This window comes from Diabrotica virgifera, chromosome 1 (assembly GCF_917563875.1).
Source record: "Diabrotica virgifera virgifera chromosome 1, PGI_DIABVI_V3a".
In the NCBI taxonomy this organism is placed as follows: domain Eukaryota; kingdom Metazoa; phylum Arthropoda; class Insecta; order Coleoptera; family Chrysomelidae; genus Diabrotica; species Diabrotica virgifera.
The window spans coordinates 36,824,022-36,844,433 of record NC_065443.1 but is presented as its reverse complement, the minus strand read 5'-3'; positions in this window follow the sequence as shown (position 1 = coordinate 36,844,433).

Sequence of the window (20,412 nt, the reverse complement as noted above, 5' to 3'; positions counted from 1 at the left end):
TAATCTGCGCGGATGCGCACACCGACAGTATGGTATTAGTCGTTATACGGGCTCTGATTGGGTGTTCAAATGATCTGTCATAATAAATAATTGTTCAATATGAAGGTAAACAAATGTATAATATATTAGTTTTATTGTTGTGAGGACAGAAACAAAAAAGTTGATAATTGTAGTGACTTTTAAATAATTTTTAAAAGCAACAGGTACGTAATAATTGTAAATGTATCATAGGTACCTACCTATTTGAACCTACCAAAATACATAGTATGTAATACTTTTATTTACATAATTTGATTACCATCAAAATTTCTATCAATATTCACCTAATATATTGTTTTCTTACTCTATGTTTTGTTGTATTTTTTCAATTCTAAATCATTTCAATTCAAAATCAAAGTAATTTAATTTAATTAAAAAATGTCAAAAGTTTAATCCGTTTAGTTAGTCGATCTTCGCACGTAATGACACATTGTCTCCGTGGCGAAGCGTTTAAGGCGAATGAACCCCAATACCAATCGCGCTGATAAGCTGGTTCGAATCCCAATAGAAACTTTTACTTTTTAATTTTTTTATTACATATGATTGTAAGTATATTTATTATATAATTTTATTTTCAGAAAATACGTATTTAGTTAAAAAAATTTCCGACAATTAATGTTCAGAAATCATTTCTGGCATTTTTAATGTGTTTGTGTGTGTTTTATTCTTTTATTATTTTAATTTTTGGCAGTTTTAATAAAAATGTTTGAGAAGTAGTAAGTATAAATTAATTTAATATTTAAATAAAATATAATTAAAAAGTATATTAATTTCGTTTAAATCATATAATAGAAGTATAACTTCTTACGTGCGTACAAAGTACACACACATTCTTTTTTAATCATAGTATCATTAATGATCATATAAAAAGTTTAAAGTACACTTTAATAAATAATAGTTATTTATGTACCAAGTCAGTAAAGTGACTCTTTATCGAACGAGTCTGATATTACGAGAAGAACGAGCGTAGCGAACGAGGCGAGTAACAGACAAGTTCGATAAGGAGTCTTTACTGACGTGGTGCATACAAAATTTTATCGCCGACATATATTTTTTAAATTTAATGCCGTCCGAACCACTGGGGTTAGAAACGAAAACAATGGAAAATACATATTAAAAATAAAAAGAGATTGTAATATTAAGTAAATACATATGTACTAACAAAAAGTATACCTGAAAAATTTGTGATACAATTAAATGTCTTTTATTCCTATTTCCGTTAAAAACTGTATGATATTGTTGATGTTTGTATTGTCTCTAAGAAGCTCAGATATGTATCTGGGAAGGTTGAGTTTACTTCTCGTTTGCTGGTATATTTGACAAATCGGTTAAGATATGTTTTATTGATATAACATAATATTTGCCAACATAATTTGATATTGGTTTTAACACTTACTTGCAATTTACAATTTAAGAACTTTTTAAATTTTAGAAGTCATAAGAATTTCAGAACAGTGATGACAGATAAGTTGCAAGATGGCCGGTTTCGATTTTTAATCTATAGTTATCAATATTGAATAATTACTAAAACGGTAAAGTTTTAATTTATTTTATATGAATATAATTATAAAATTCTACAGAATTTCACTTTTTGACATAAATTTAATTGAAAATTCCACACCTGTAATTTTGAACCAGTCAAAATACGTTATTTTGACAGATCACCATGGCAACGGAGGTATTTTATCGGAAATTTTTTGCTCGTGGGGTACCCAACAGCGAATTATAGTGGAAATTTTTTGACGTTTACAACAACAGAACATTTTTGACAGACTGGTTTTTAATATTTTGAACAAAACGCCAAAAAATAATTTTCTATCACTTGTAGTTACTCAAAACTTATGTAAAATTGAAGAATATACTATTTTCTATCTTGAAATGGTATTCCCATGCAACTACAATGAGTAGAGATTACGAATTTGAAAGCCTAAATAATTGCTGACAAAGCTATGGCGCGCTATTAATCTGTTCATGCAGCTTTGGATTTTCAAATGCAAATTTGGTGTGGAATTTTCTTACCGAATACCACGCGAAGTCAAATTAATATCCGGAAATTTTTTTTTGATCATGAATATTTTTAGAAAATTTCCCTCGTCTGCGACTCGGGAAATTTTCAAAATATTCATGATCTCAAAAAAATTTCCGGAAATAATTTGACCTCTAGTGGTATTACTAGTGATAATATCGCAAATTGCGTAGAATATTTTTAATACCTAATTAAAGTAAATAAATTGTAAGTCCACTCAAATACTCGCCATTTGATTACTGCCATCGACCACTTACATTCAATCTCGGTTAATTTGATTAATCGCGGCAGGTAAAGTAAAATTCTTCTTTCAGTACAATAAAGTGTTAATTTACTGCCGCAAATGAGGGCAAATGAGTACAATAAAGAATGACTTTAGTGACGGTTGGCGATAAATTATTTTTATTAGATAATTATTTATTGAAGATAATTTATTTATTAAAGTATACCTTAACTTTTTTTGGGAAAAAATTATTTTTTCAAAAATTGTTTAAACAAATTAGACTGTTTATTAATTAATAAATGTCTAGACAAATTGCATATTTGTAATGTACAGAAAAATTACATACAAATTAAAAAAAGAACGATCAAAATATATTCGGCTCGCAGCCCCAGAATCCGAGCCATCTAAAAATGCAAGCCATACGGATTTTGAGACTATAGAAAGATGAGGGAATTTTACAATTTATAATCCACATCCCATCTGCTCAGGCGGTAAATTTTTAACGAGAATGGTTCCCTTTGTACTCCAAAAAGAGTAAATATATAAATTAAAAATGAATAAACATTTTAAATTTCGTTGCAACCCGAAACTGCAGTCGTACCATATTCTAGTTGAATCAGGGAGTACAGCCAAACATCTCTACCGGTTTCGGAGCTTCTTAGCCCCTCATTAGGAGATACATATGCTTTTCTCTCTGACTGAACCAGGATAACAGATCAGGTACTGAATCAGGTATTTTCCAACCAGGAGAGATGCTTGCTGTACTCTCTGATTGAACTAGAATACGAGAAAATGGTACGACTGCAGTTTCGGGTTGCAACAAAATTAAAAATATTTGTTCATTTTCAACACAAAAAAGTTAAATAATATTAAAAATAAAATAAAAATTCCATTTTTATTCAGCTGCAATGCGAAGGCAAAACAATCTTAATTTTCACTTAGAATACGGAGCGCAGTCCATCAATCTGAATCGACGATTTTCGACTCTTATTGGAGTCTCATCGTAGAGACGTAGGCCTGCTGCTCCAATTGCTATTTTTCAATATTATTAATGTCGCTATTAGGATTGAAAACTTTACCTTACCTTTCAGTTGCCAGATGACGCTAGTCACCTAATCCTTTCACGTCAGTTGCGGTGTGGGGGATAAACTCTCGTTCTTGGTCAATTAGAGTATGGAGCAGCAGGCCTACGTCTCTCCGATGAGACTCCAATAAGAGTCGAAAATCGTCGATTCAGAGTGCTGGACTGCGCTCCGTATTCTAAGTGAAAAATAAGATTGTTTTGCCTTCGCATTGCAGCTGAATAAAAATGGAATTTTTATTTTATTTTTACATATATTGGTCTTTACTCCTTTGAGTAACTAGGTCCATTTTCTGTTGGAATTTACCAGCTGAACAGACGGACTCGTGAATTGTAAGTTTTTTGAATTCCCTCTTGTCTTCTTCGCTTCAGCATCCATCTGGCTTGCAATTTTTAGAAGCCATGGAGGTGTCACCAGGGAAATGGACCAATAAGTTTTCAATTTAAAAATCTTTTAGTAATATTTTTAATATTTTTCAATATTATTAATATCGCTATTAGGACTGAAAACTTTACCTTACCTTTAAATAATATTGTTAACAAACAAAAAATAACAATAAAGCATTAGCGCGTGCCTGAAGTGTTAAACGAACATTTTCGAATGAAACTACATATTAACTTAATACACAGTTGTATTGTTCAGTTTAAGAAACACCTACAAACATTGATCAGCCATTTGTATTTCTCGAGTGGCGTTTGTACGAGCTCCGGTTCCGTTTCTTTATTTATTGTTTTGTTATTAAAAAGGTGGCTCAAGCAGCGATCTGCCGCACTACACCGACAATTAAGATGCACGGCACGGTTACATTACCGGCTTGCTGGATATTATTCGCGTATTGAAATTCATCCAACGTTTCGGTTACTTCCTGTACCCGTCGGAGCCAGATAAATGATAAATGGAGATATATAGGAAGAGTTTATTAAACTCGTACACAAATCATTTTCATAATCCAATATGGATTATAAAAGTCAATATTTTTAGCAGGAGCAGAATAGAATAAAAAGGTTAATTATTTAAAAATGTATAAACATTCTCAATTTCTTTGCAACACGAAAATGCAGCAGCTGCATAATACTATGGTCAAATCTGAGAGTGCAGGAAGAGTCTATACCGGTTTCGGGGGTTGTTTCCCCCTCATCAGTAGTCCCATATCCTCTTCTTTCAGATTCTTCCACGTACCACACTTTGGGCCCTTCCGAATTGCAAAGAAAGAAATGTCACGGATGAACTAGGGCCATCTACCGAAAAACAAAGTAAGTTATCAATCGAAGTAGCACAAAAAACGACAATAAATATCGTCTCCATACCACCAGATTGATAATAGGTGGAATACTTTCTTTGGTTACACCTCCTGAGATTTTCAAAATTTATAGATCATACAGGATGCCGAGGATACTTTGTTTTTCTACATCATAATGAAATTTTAAACATACAAAATTATACACAACAACAAATAACAATGCAGGATAGCAGTGGCGGCCCGTCAAATAATTTGATACATCAAAATGAAATTTCAAACATACAAAATTATACACAACAACAAATAACACAACATTTTTGTGGTCCACAACAGCAAGAAGACCTATCTTCTCAACAAGAATGGATAGAAGTTTCAAATAATAAGAGACTAAGAAGCCCTGAACTTATTGGCTCTAGGAAACAAACCAAAATCAGTGATTACTGGCTGCAGAAACCGCTAAGCCGATGCCGCACTGCAGGAGGCTAGATGGTGGCTTGGAGGGTGGATTTTAAAGGTGGATGGTGGAGGGTCGCTGCATCCTGGACGCAGTGAAAGAGTGAAATGAAGTCAGAAGTCAGTATCCAACTGATCGCTGAGGAATCTTTTGTTTTATTTGTTACGTTACATTTGGTTTGTTTTTTAGCATATCGTCATATTAGAGGTAAAACTCACTCACTAAACTTTTCAGAAAATGGAGAAAAATCTACTTAAAAGCAAAAATTGCTTTTTAAATTCACCTGACTTGAATATTGGATTTTTTAAGGCAAATGCAAAGAATTAATAAAACAGATATTTTAAGCCATGTTTCGTCACATAGTGGGTCTGCTGGGTCCCAAATTGCCCTTATTTTATACACAGCACTTATTACGCTTTCGTCCATAGCGAGGCTACCCGGATGGATTATCAAACACGACTGATATGGGTGGATAGACGCCTGGCGGACCACCGGGTGGGTAGATGGTAGTGGGATGCCACTGCGGCTACCGTCGTTGTATTATTCGTGGTATAAGTAGCTGGATGGTCGCCAGGCGGGTATCTACCATCCACCATCCTAGCAAACTTCCTGCACTGCGGCATCGGCCCTAGAGTTACAAAATAATTCAGTAGTTTATCTGAAGAAGGTGAATCGAACAATAAAAATGACAAACCAAGGGACACAAAAACTGTGCCTAAGCCGCCACCTGTAACCATATACAAAGTTGGAGTTATCGAACCTATACACAAGCTACTCAACGAAATTACAGATGGTAAATATACAATAAAAACCACTGGATTTGAAACAGTAAAAGTCCAAGTTGATGAAGCCATGCATTTTACCACATTTATAAAAGAGTTAGACAGTAGAAAAACGGAATACCACACATTTAGACCGAAAAGTGAAAAAACATTTAGATTCGTACTAAGAGGATTACACCACGGCTCGGACCATAATGATAAAATGTGAATCATAAAATGTGAACCCCCACATACCAAAAGGATAAAACCGCAATGCACAAGATGCCAGGCATTTGGACATACTAAAGCCTACTGCCGAAAATCGTTTAGATGCGTAAAATGTGAAGATTTCCATGCCACGAAGGAATGCACTCGCAAGGTACGTGATGGAAATGTTAAATGTGTTAATTGCGGAGGTCATCATCCGGCAAATTATAGAGGATGTCTAGTACACAAGCAACTACAACAAAAGCTATATCCAGCACTAAGAGAAAGAAGCAACCCACAAACGAAAGTACATCCAACAGCAACACAGCAAATACAAGCAGGCGTATCCTTTGCTCAAATAGTAAGTAATACCCAGGCTCCGAGTAGTAGTACTCATAATAATAATAATGTGACCGAAACGTTAACAGCTAATAATCAAGCAGAAATAAATATGACTAAACTCGAAGACATGCTTCGTAAACTTATGGAGCAGATGAGCACAATATTGAACCTCCTCACCACTGTCATCAACAAAATAGCTTAATGGCGGATTATCAAAAATTTAAAATAGCAATTTGGAATGCCAACGGGCTTCAACAACATACCCAAGAGCTTAAAATATTCCTACAAGATCAAAATATTGACATCATGCTGATCTCCGAAACGCATTTTACTGACAAAAATTATCTTCGAATCCCAAAATACAAACTGTACTACACTGAACATCCAGATGAAAAAGCATATGGAGGTACTGCAATAATCATACGAGACAGCATAAAACACTACGAACGAGAAAAATTCTCCAAAGATTATCTACAAGCAACAAGCGTGACCATTGAGGAAAATAATAGAACACTAACGATATCTGCCATTTATTGTCCTCCAAAACACAATAATAAGAAGGAAGATTACGAAAGGTTTTTCTACACACTCGGAAACAGATTCCTGGCTGGTGGCGACTATAATGCCAAACATCCAGAATGGGGTTCCAGAATAACAACTACAAAAGGGCGAGCATTGATCTCAGCAATGAAGGCGAATAATCTACAGCAAATATCTACTGGAGAACCAACATACTGGCCATCTGACAGGAACAAGATTCCCGATGCTATTGACTTTTGCGTCACAAAAGGTGTTGATACTAAAAAATGCATAGCGAAATCCTGCCATGAGTTATCATCGGATCATTCTCCAGTGATAATATCAATATATTCAAAAATATTGGATCAGTCAAAACGACCATCCCTATATAATAATAAAACCGATTGGGGAGTATTCAGGGAAAAATTAGATCATTTAATCACCTTAAATCAGCCATTAAAAAATGAAATTGACATAGAAGTAGAGGCAGAAAAGTTGACCAAGATTATACAGGAGGCGGCCTGGCTTGCTACCCCACAATATGAAACGCGTCAAGGAAAATATGAAATATCTCCTTCAGTCAGAGAAAAAATTGCCGCAAAAAGACACTTGAGGAAACAATGGCAACAAGCTAGGACCACAGAAAACAAGAAAAAATTGAACAAAGCCACCAAAGAATTGAAAGAGCTAATCATAGCAGAACAAAATCAGGGAATCCAGTGTTACCTGGAAAGCCTTACACCTACAGAAGCCACAGATTATTCGCTGTGGAAAGCAACGAAAAAACTAAAAAGGTCTTACTTGCCTAATCCACCAATCAGAAATGATAACACCTGGGCCAGAAATGATAAAGAAAAAGCTGAAGCTTTTAGCAAATATCTGAAAAAAGTCTTCATGCCCTTTCCTTCAGAATTATCTGCTGAAGAAGAACACGAAATCACCGACTATCTAAATGTACCCTTCCAAATGGACCTGCCTCATAACAAGTTCACTATTAGAGAAGTCAAACAAACAATTCTGGAAGAAATTAACATAAAAAAAGCTCCTGGTTTCGATTAGGTATCTGGAAAAATTCTTCAAGAACTATCCGAAAAGTGCTGTAGACTTATTACTTACATTTTTAATTCTATACTACGACTAAATTATTTTCCTAGCATCTGGAAAGTTGCCCAGATCGTTATGATAGCCAAGCCCGGAAAGAAAACAGAAGAGTTGTCTTCCTACAGACCGATAAGTCTACTGCCAATTCTTTCCAAGGTTTTTGAGAAGCTATATGTTAAAAGGCTAAAAACTATAATAGACGAAAAGAAGATAATTCCGGATCACCAATTCGGATTCCGCAATAAACACGGGACAGTAGAACAAGTTCATAGAGTGGTAAATCAAATCAATAAGGATCTGAATAGTAAAAGATATTGTTCAGCAGCTTTCCTCGATATATCTCAGGCTTTCGACAAGGTGTGGCATGAAGGATTGCAGGTTAAACTAAAGAAGCTACTGCCCCATCCCCACTTTCAACTTCTAAAATCATACCTGACAGATAGGCACTTCCAAATAAAACATGGAAGTGAATATACAGAGCTGCATCCAATAAATTCAGGAGTTCCACAAGGTAGCCTACTTGGACCGATTCTGTACCTATTCTATACTGCAGACGTGCCATCAACACGACTTACCACTGTTGCGACATTTGCCGATGATACAGCCATTTTGGCGTCCCACACTGACTCAACATCAGCCTCTAGGAACCTGCAAACTAGTCTAAACAAGATCCAAAATTGGCTAAAAAGATGGCGTATTAAAGCAAATGGATTGAAATCAACACATGTGACGTTTACCCTTCGCAGAGAAACGTGCCCACCTGTTCAATTTATTGATTGTCAACTTCCACAATTTGATAGCGCCAAATACCTCGGAATGCACCTGGATCGACGACTGACTTGGACAAAACACATATTCACTAAGCGCAAGCAACTTGGCCTCAAATTAAGAAACATGTATTGGCTCATCGGTCGCAGATCAAAACTCTCCATAGACAATAAAATATTATTATATAAGACAATCTTAAAACCTGTGTGGACCTACGGCATCCAGCTGTGGGGAACTGCTAGCAACTCCAACATATCCATCTTGCAGAGGTTCCAAAATAAAGTACTACGAAATATTGTTCATGCTCCCTACTACGTCAGTAACGAAATCATTCAGCATGATATCCCTTTAGAATCCATCAAAGATGCCATACATCGTTTTAGTGTCAACTATAGTGAAAAAGTGTCAGTGCACCCGAATCGGTTAGTGGCCCAACTAAACGTGCGCGATACCAATGAAATCCGTAGGCTGAAACGTCTAATGCCATCCGATCTATCTATATCACACAGACTTTAGTTTGGTTTTTTTTTTAAGGCAAATTATTATAAATTCAATTCATACCAACAATGTTTAACTTAGGTTTAGATATATTTAAAAGAGATTATTCATTGGAATAATACTCTACATGTCATCAGCTTCATTGTCAGAAAAAACGCTTATTGCCTAATGGGCAGATTGCAGATCTCTCAAGGAGTTAATAAAAAAAAAACTTTGTTTTTCGGTAGATGGCTCTAGTTCATCCGTGACATTTCTTTCTTTGCAATTCGGAAGGGCCCAAAGTGTGGTACGTGGAAGAATCTGAGAGAAGAGGATATGGGACTACTGATGAGGGGGAAACAACCCCCGAAACCGGTATACACTCTTCCTGCACTCTCAGATTTGACCATAGTATTATGCAGCTGCTGCATTTTCGTGTTGCAAAGAAATTGAGAATGTTTATACATTTTTAATTCATTTACTCTTTGGTTTGAGTATTAAGGAATCTTTCTTGTTGGAGCTTTTATCACGCTGAACAGATGAGTTGTGAATTATTTAAAATTCTCTCATCTTAATTTCCTCGGCATCCTGTATGATCTATAAATTTTGAAAATCTCAGGAGGTGTAACCAAAGAAAGTATTCCACCTGTTGTCAATCTGGTGGTATGGAGACGATATTTATTGTCGTTTTCTGTGCTACTTCGATTGATAACTTACTTTGTTAATTATTTATTTTAAATCAACAAAATGATCAGCATAGAAATTAGCTGCTTCCAACCATGTTCCCCAACGTGTTAAAATGGGTTGCGGTGGCAGTGGAACAGCAGGAAGCATATCTCTGTAACATTGTATTCTTACAGGTGATTTCAGGAATACCTTTTTGACGCTCGCTATTAAACTAGTGGAAATTTTTTTCTTACTTCCTCCGCAACTCGGTTTATTCCATGCGCTAAACAAGTGACATGTATTAAGTTTGGATAAAATATTTTTAAATTTTGTCCTGCTTTCACTATATGTATATGGTGCGGCATCAGATAAAATAAGCAATAATTTATCATTAGGCACAGCAGCAGGAAGAAAAAAGTTTGCTAATGCTTCTTGTAGAAACCGTGATATTGTTAGAGCGTTGGTTTTTTCCACTTACTTACAGGAAATTAAATACGATTTTGGAAAGGTTTCATCGCTAAGTACACCAATCAATAAGTGCACAATGTATCTTCCTGACGAGTCAGTGGTCTCGTCCACACATACTATGTAAAAGTAATTATTACCTATTTCTTCTTTTATGTTGTGGATAACTGAGGAGTATAACAAATTGACATTATTTCTCTTTAGAGTTTGTTCACTGGAAATGTTTTGTTTGCAATATTTTTTTAAAAAACAACTAAAGTTTTCATTAGATAATTTTGAAAGCGGTATATTACTAATGCACGACACAAGTCTTCGTTAAAAGTTTCTTGTTCGGTTGTTTTTTGGAACTTGACTGAAAGCACTTGGACACTGAAGGTTGATATTTTTCACCGGATGTGGTTTTTACTTTTTTAGCTAAATGTTTCGCGGTTCTGACATGCTGATCTATTTGAAATTTTTTTTACAGATGAAATCTAAAAAAGAATATAAATATTCTTTAGCTGTACCCATTTTTAAAATCTAAGATTGTAAAAATTAACTAAAAATGAACCGTTTTTGCATAACAATTAAAATATTTAAATTAAATCAAATAGAAATCGGTGTAGTAATCTTGAAAATGTCAAGAAATGACTGTGCAAGAAGAAAGAACTCCCAAATATTTACAAGAGGCTCTTGGTCTCTCTGTTTACATTTAAAGAAAAATACTGTAAGCATAAATTAAAAGCAGTTAATTAATAAGTCCAATATATTATGATATGTTTTTATGTTATTAAAGCAAAGTATGCCATTGTTATGCCAGAAAAAAAATGTTAGCGACCTTTCAGTAGACTATTGAATGATTTGAATTTTAAATAGGTATCCTATTTTTTATCGCAAGGAGTTTAAAAAATGCTTGAAAAAAGAAAAAATACATCGATTTATTGCGAACTATTCTTGTGTCGGTACTTTTTTTAAACATAATCTCCAATTTTAAAATCTTTGTTTGTACCACCGTGTAAATTTTTAAAACAAAATAAAAAATAATACGTATGTACTTACGGTTTTGCCACAACATGAGCAATAAACTTTATCCATATCCATAGATAGCTCTTTGTAAGGTTTTATGTTTTATCCAATTTGAAACATTGCTTATTTTCGGCATTTTCAAAGCACAATAATTATTCACAATTAGAAATACACGTTGTTTACGCCTCCAATTTTACAACAAAAGTGAAACAAAGTGAAACTGACCGTCAAAATAAAATTTTTTACCTAGAGACATAAACTGGCAAACACAAACCCTTAATTCCAGGACAAAACGTGACAAAACTATAAGCCGCTGTCTGATATTAGTTACTATACCAAGAATTTAAATACTAAGTGATTATAAAACAAAATTAAATATTGGCATTTTCATGCTATCTGTAAGTTTGAATATAAAAATATATAGTTAACACCAAATTTTCAAATTATATGCACTTTATGCTCACTTCTATAAAAATATGCAAAATTTGACATTTTTACATTTTTTATGCATTATATACAAAATATGCATTTTGCGTATTTGCCTAGGTCTAGTCATTACCCAATTCTCACAACCATGGTTACTACGGGTCTAATTAATGTTCTATAGATAGTCCTTTTGGTTCTTTTGTCTAATAATTTCGATGTTATCAATCTTTTATTAACATACATAGTATGTACGATTCCCGCTGGAAATACGTGCATTAATTTCGCTACTTACGGAATTCTTCTGATTGATTTCTGTTTTCTGTGCCCATATATGTGTAGACATCCACACGTTCAATAGTATCGTTGTCTATTGTGATATAATTTTCTTTGTCAGGTGTTCTTTTGACGGTCATGTACTTCGTTTTTGCTTCGTTTGCTTCCAAGCCCCCTTTTTCGTGCTTCAGGATCAATTTCTTTGAACGCTTCCATTATTAGTCGTGGCTTAATCCAACTAATGTCTGCATATGCAGTAATTTATACTGTCTTGGTGTTTACCTTGTTTTTTCTGATGACTGCCTCAAGTACTACTCCCTGTCTCACCCCCATGTTGAGGTCAACAGAGGGGGGGTCAGTTCTCCATGTACTCTGACTGCGCCTTTTGAACCCTGCAACGTCATTTTTATAAGGCTGATATATTTTTTAGGTATACCTAGATTACGAACGTCTTCCAGCATTTTCACACTATCAAAAGCTTGCTCATTGGTCCATATTAATGTTATTAGGTAATGAATTCTTCCCCAGAGTTCAAATCCTCCATGTTTTAGTAATTCTGCTGAAATTCCGTCCGTTCTTAGCGCATTATTGTTTTTTAGTTTCTTTATTATTCGAACTACTTCTTCATAACTCGGATTTTCAATGTACTGCACCGCCGTATAATAATATTTTCTCGGTTTGATCATTTTCGTTGTCTGCATTTAGCTTTTCTTTCCATCTCGTTATAATGTATGCTTCTCTTTGCTAAATTGCTTTAAGGGGAGGGTATGGTTTGAAAAGAACATTTGAAACATATTTTTGTGATGTTTTTTTGAAACTAGGATACAACTATTTTCCTTTTAAATTAAATAACTATATTAAGTACAATTCGAAGAATATTAAAAAAAATTTTCAAGGGAACATATTGAAAAATGAGCCAACTGTGGCAAATTTTTACAGACACCTCCAAAAAAATGAATATTGCGGTAGACATCAGAACTCATCACTGGATCATGCGAAATAGAAGATTCAAAAAGATTTTATTAGCTTCTGATTTTCTCGGGGTAACGCTGTCGAGTTTTTTGTATTGTTAACGACTTTTGAGTTCTTGGCATCACTCGGAAGTAAAAAATGCGAAATTCTTTGTAACAAAAGAGTGAAAATCAACATATTTATCTCTTCTTCTTCTTCTTCTTCTTTTATATAGGCAGTACTGCCTGTTTTTCTTCAACGGTGCCTTTCATTATGCCCCTAAGTTGTCATTCCATCTTTTCCTTGGGCGTCCTATACTTCTCCTGCCTAACGGTGACTTGTCCCTGGCTATTCTTACTATCCTTGATTCAGACATCCTGCTTATGTGCTCATTCCACTCTTCTTTTCTGTTCTTTACCCAGGTATTTATATCGTCTACTCCACATATGCGTCTGATTTCCTCACTTCTTACCCTATCCTGTAGTCCTTTTCCAGCAATCCTTCTTAAGATCTTCATTTCGTTGGTTTCCAGATGTCTTCGTGTTTTGCTTGTATCTGGTCTTGTTTCGGCCGTGTAAGTCATAACTGGCCTAATAACTGACTTATATATTCGGGCCTTTGTTTCCAATCTTAGGTGTTTGTTTTTCCAAATTGTGTCGTTTAGGCATCCGGCCGTTCTACTGGCTTTAATTATTTGGTCTTTTACCTCTTCTTCGATATTGTTGTCGGCTGATAGATTAATTCCCAGATATTTGAAAGTCATTACTTGTTGTATAATTTGATTGTCTAACTCCAATTTGCATCTTATTGGTTCTTTGGCAATTACTAAGCTTTTTGTTTTTTGGACTGATATTTTCATATTCATTTATTTTGCGCTAATGTTGAACTCGTGCAATAATATTTGTAGGTCGTCTTCGCACTCTGCTACTAACACGGTCTCATCAGCGTAACAGAGTATTTTTATCTCTCTATTGCCCATTTTGTACCCTCTTTTTTTCTTCACTTGTTTTATTATTGCATCCAATATTATGTTAAACAGTAGAGGGCTTAGTGAATCTCCTTGCCGGATTCCTGTGTTTGTTTCTATGGGTTCTGTTATTATTCCATTGACTTTCATGTCTATTTTATTTCTTACATATATGTTTTCTATCAGTTTTATGATATCCAGTGGTAAATTTTTCTCATATAGAAGGTGTATCACATCTTTTAATTGGATTCTATCAAACGCTTTCTCTAGGTCTATGAAACAGAAAAAGGCTGGTTTGTTATATTCTAATGATTTCTCCGCTATTTGCCTTATCACAAAAATTGCATCGTTACATGATCTTCCACTTCTAAATCCTTGTTGTTCATCCGATATATTTATGCACGCCATTATTTTCTCCATAAGTATTTTTGTTGTGAGTTTCAGTATAGTGCTCAGTAAATTTATCCCTCTATAGTTACTGGGGTCTGCCCTATCACCTTTCTTAAATATCGCTATCATTTGAGTGGTTCTCCATTCTTCTGGAATTCTTCCTGTATTTATTATTTTACTTATAAGGATATTCAGTTCTTTGTGAAGTCTATCTCCTCCGTACTTTAAAAGTTCATTAGCTATTCCATCTTTCCCAGGAGCTTTTCGATTTTTCTTCTTTTTTAAGGCGTTCTTTATATCTTCCTCTTTAATTTCTGTTTTCTCATCCGATTCTAATCGTGGTGTTTCCAGTTCTTTGTGATTAGCTGTTTGATAAAGGTTTTTTAGGTAAGTTGTCCATGTATTTGTATCAATATGTTTTACTTCTATCAATTCCTTCATCTCTGCTCTTTGACCTCTTATCATTTTCCACATTTCCCTTGGCATCCCATAAAAGTCGTGCTCCATCTCTTTTGAAAATGCTTCCCAATGTTCTGTTTTCTTCCTTCTTACTATTGAGTTTAATTCATTTCGTACTCATTTATATTCTTCATATGTTTGTCTCGTTCTTTTGGACTTGTATTCTAGGTAGATTTTCTTTTTTTCTTGGCATTTTATTTTTATTTCTTCACAGAACCATGGAGTTCTCCTTTTCTTTCGTATATGTTTACTTATCTTACGTTCTCCAAGTGCTTCCGTTGCTGCCATTTTGATATTATCTCTGATCTTCCTCCAACTTTCTTCTATGTCTTCATCCGGTGTAATGTAGTTTTCATTCAGTACTTTTTGCAATCTTCTCTGGTATAGATCTCGTGTTGACAAGTCTCGTAGCTGTTCTACCTTTATTCTTGTCTCACATTCAACAGGGTCTTCTTTCCTGTTTCTTTGTAGCTCTATTCTGATTTTTCCAAGTACTAGGTTGTGATCGCTTCCAATATTAGCTGCACTTAAACATCGTATGTCTAGTACTTGAGAGTGGTGGATGTTTTTGTTTGTCAATATATAATCAATAACGGATCTGTGTCCTCTTGTATTTTGGAATGTATATTTTTGTTGATCTTTGTGTCTGAAGAACGTATTGTTTATTCGAAATTCGTTCTGAGAGCAAAAGTTAATAAGTAGTTCCCCATTTTCATTTTTGTTGTCTTCATTGAATCGTTGCTTTATTCCTGGTATAATTATGTTACCGACTCTTGCGTTCATGTCTCCTAAAATGTATATTATCTCATTGGCTGGTATTTCGTCGACTGTTTGTTGAAGCTCGTTATAAAAGTGGACTCTGTCGACTTCAGGTTTGCAGTTTTCTGGGCTATAAACTCCTATGATATTTATTTTTTGCTTCTCTAATTTGATCTTAGTAACTACGATTCTTTCTGATATATATTGACATTCATATATGTTATATGTTATATGTTAACATATTTATTATTTCACAATAAAACACTGAAAACTTTTGTTTTCTATACTTCCACAAAATTTATTATTTACAACTATGTGACTACAGCTGTTTCGGCAGAGTGCCTCTGTCAAGTGATATAATTTACAATGTGTTTGCCTTTTTAAGTCTCTAACTGAAGAGGTTGAGGAGTGGGGAGCTGTTTGTCTCGAGTTGGTCATTCAGAATTATATCTGTATTTTTCAGTTTATTAATTTCCATAGATTCTAAAAAAGATAGCTTAAGGCCTTTCTGGATATGCAGAATTTGAAACTCTTCATTGAAAGAATGATTATGATCTAGAAGGTGAAGTGCGTATGTAGAAGTGTCTGTTTTTCTATTGTTGAAAGCCCTTTTGTTTTCTGCTATCCGTTTGTCAAAAGTTCTGCCAGTTTGCCCGATGTACGTTTTCGGACAGTCACCATAAGTTAGTTTGTACACACCACTCTGTAGTTGCTTTCTCTTTCGGCTTTTATTGTTCTTAATATATTTGCTTAAGTTGAGGCTTAAGTTGCTAAAAGCCTTAAGCTATCTTTTTTAGAATCTATGGAAATTAATAAACTGAAAAATACATATATAATTCTGAATGACCAACTCGAGACAAACAGCTCCTCACTCCTCAACCTCTTCAGTTAGAGACTTAAAAAGGCAAACACATTGTAAATTATATCACTTGAGAAAAGCACTCTGCCGAAACAGCTCTAGTCACATAGTTGTAAATAATAAATTTTGTGGAAGTATAGAAAACAAAAGTTTTCAGTGTTTTATTGTGAGATAAAATGAACTTCCATCAAGTAACGGTCGAATCCATCAATATTTATTATTGTTATACATAAAATAAGCATAAAACCACATATATCTCAACAGCGTTACCTCACAAAAAGTCCAAAGAACATCTACGCAAAATTTCAGGTGGATCGCTCGAGTAGTTTTGAGCTACAATGTCCACCGCCTTTGAAAGAACATTTTTGAGAAAAACGCGTTTAAAGTTTTGACAACTTTTATTTTCAATTTATATTTGTCTGTCAAATCGTAAAGTGATGCACATTGGAATACGTTTTTTGAATCGTGGAGTAATCTACAAAAGAGAAGGCGAACAGTTGTTTAACGTTTCTCACTACGCTCAAGCGTGTTGGCGCGAAGCCGCGGCAAAGCGAGTCGAAGGTAGCTATATTCAACACGCTGTATCTCTGGCAATTTTACTCCGATCAATCTGAAATTTTCAGAGAGTTTTCTTGTAGTTATGCATTGTCATTTACAGTAATAAAAAAATCGAAAATTTTAAACCATACACCCCCTTAAATTCAAAGAAGGAACCTTCAAATAATAAAACGAATACAGGCATCCGTGGATACCTTCCTACGTTTCTTTTTTATAACACAGTAGGTAATAGCTTTTTAATAACTAAAGGTTGCCTTATGTATTGTGTAAAATTGCTCCTGGTATTGTTTACGAAACGTTGCTTTGATTCTACTTTCTCTTTTAAAAATATTAAAAAAACGTTTTACTAGAAATTTTAGCAAAAACTCTCGAGCATTACAACATCTCATTGCGCACAAATTGCATCTTAAAGAGTTGCAATTTATGACTTGAGCGTTTCCAAAGTATTGCTTACTTCACAAAATGCATTATAATTTGCAATCTGGACCACGTAAACAAACAGGCAATAGAGAAATAAGTAATACAGTGTTACAATGTTGGTTCTAGTGTATTAAAAACATTACATCGGTTAACGATATCGAGATTTTACACGGTTCACTTGACAGAGGAGAAAGCATTATCTGCCGAATAGACGGAAATAATGTTCTGCCTCTTGTATGTTATACTTAAAAGATTTTTTTTGTAGGCTAAACATGTAATTTTATTTCACTTTTATACAGAAAACGAAGAGATTTTAAGTAGGCACATTAACATTCGTAGCACAGTGGATGGTACTTCCAAAGTGTGGAATAAATTACCTTTCTTATACATACCATACATACACTTAAAGTCTGTTGGATAGCGAGAAGGAATTTCTAAATGATGTAAAAGAAGAAGTGTGAACATTTTAAGTCGTCTTAAGAGAAATTAAAACCTAAAGGTTGTAGTTTGTGTACTAAATTGAGAAATATAACTAACTATATCTTACAAAAAAGGTACGGTGGCCAAAATAAGAATATTAACTGATAAGAAGATACAAAATATATTAAACCATACATACTGCAGGGACCGCAGATGTTCGGATACAATTAGTGTCTCTTTGCAAAGACAATGAAATTGACTTTGCGAAGTAACAAGACATTTACTCAGCACGCACTCTACACATTACACTAGGTGTCTGATTGCAAAATCAACTGTACCATGCCAATGGTCATTAGTTGTCAAGGCATAGGAGGTACCTCTATCTTATTCATTGCAAGTACTTTTCCTTCCCATTTCTCAGTGAAGTTATTTCAAAGTTAAAAAACTTACAAATAAAATCAGGGGCTAAATATACATATATAGTTACGTCATAGAAATCAATATTTCAAATATTTTATTGAAACAGTGCATATTTCAATATTTTTTTTATTAAATGTCTGGTGTGACTTAATATTTCTATGCAGTCTGCAGCTTAAACATATTTTTTCCCAGATGTGATTAGACAGTAAATGCTTTTTTCCTTTTTCATATTTAAATTTAATTGCATGGTTTTGTTTTCCAACACAGTTAATCCATTAAAGAGAGGACTGACTTAGTAGAGAGTTTGTAGTTAGTAGAGAGTTACTCAAACAGTTTAGTAAGACAGTTCTTATGTTGTCTATGGCAATAACCTCATCAATATTTGACATATTTATTTATTTTATTTGAATATTTTATTTGCCTATTTTGTGATATTTATGATTTTGACATTTTTGAATACAGTTTAATATAGAAAATTTTATTATCTTTGATTTTATTGATATTGCATTTTTTCTCTCTGTTTCATTTCTATTTTTTTTATTCAAACATTTAAAACAGCGCGGCGCCGCCCTTTTCTTGAAGAGTGGTTCTTTTCCTTAAGGACCACGTGGAAGACCACTTATGAGTGTTAGGAGTGCGAAATTGGAACAACAAAGCGAAGGATAGGAAGGAATGTAAGCTGATTCTATAACAGGCCAAGACCCACCAAGGGTTATAGAGCCAATGATGATGATGGTTCTGTTTCTTACTTCTTTGTTTGTTGTTTAGTACCTCTACTTTCTTGAGTTTCTCACCTCTAATAACTATTTTGCCCATAATCTACCAGGACGGTGGCTTCGAGTCTACTGTCTACCAGTGTTCTAATATTATTTCTTCATAATCTAGATCACTAGTTGTGGACAGACGATCAAATGAAGAAATGATGAGAATGTATGGGAAACCAATAATTACGGCAAAAACACTAGCTCTAAGTGTTAGATAGTTTGGATACATCATACGGATGCCAGTGAACTGAAATGTTAAACGAATAATGACGAAGGGAGAAATGGGAAAAACCAGAAGAGGACTATTGTATTTTAATCATTTCTTTTGCCTTTTTTTACTTTTGACTGGTCTCTTCTTGCCAAAGCATGCTTATATTTTCCATCGAACTGGTCTGACGTCTGTTTTTAGATGCACTCTTCCTTTATACTTGTCCACTACTTTCGACATGGCTGTCTCTACGGCCTGCCATTCTTTTTTTGTATCTCCTGCTTGCCTAGATTCTCTATTATTTATTTCTTCCTCTAGTCTATTTACTACAGGTTTCTTCTTGAAGGCGCTCTAATAGGTAATGTGATCAGTCTCTAACAGATTTTGAAATTTTTGGTAGTTCTTGTTTTAATTTGATTATAACTTGTTTATAGTCACTCTCACTGTTGGTATCTGCTTCTCTAGAATATTATACCATGTACGTACTGGTCGAATAATACTAGTCGTAGAGAACCGGTTTATTATTTAGACCTTAAGAGTAAAATAATTTTTATTTTAAAAATTTAAATTTTAAATTCTTTGGCTGAAGTAACAATACATACAATTACAATGTTTCATCGTAAATTAACAGTCTAGTTCTGACATCGTTCAAAAATGGCATTAAATTTAGTTGCTAGTTGAAGTCCCTTATGTGAGGTCAACCCTCTGGACATTGCAACCCACGTGGAGAGAGTTACCTGGTAGATAAATCCAGAAATATTTTAAACAGCATATATATTTTTATAATATACTGTAAACAATTTAAAATTATTTGGATATATAAAATATAACCATTAAAGGATTTTTACCCTCACATCTTGGTGGCGCAAACATGTGTGACCTGTACCTAAGTATAACACTTTTGTAATTTTTTTTCAACCTTAGTCAAAATTTAACTTCACGTTTGTCTTAACTTAAAAGGTTATACTTATTTTAGATAATAAGCACTGATGATGGAATCATTATTCCGAAGTGCTGTGATGTAGCCGTTTTTAGGGATTTTTTATATAAATATATCTTTTACAAAGGAATTTAACTATTTTTAAACGCTTTTCTTTACTTCAATAGTTTGCATTAAATCTTTAGACGTTAATTTGACTGACTTTTCTTCAATGCAAATGAAT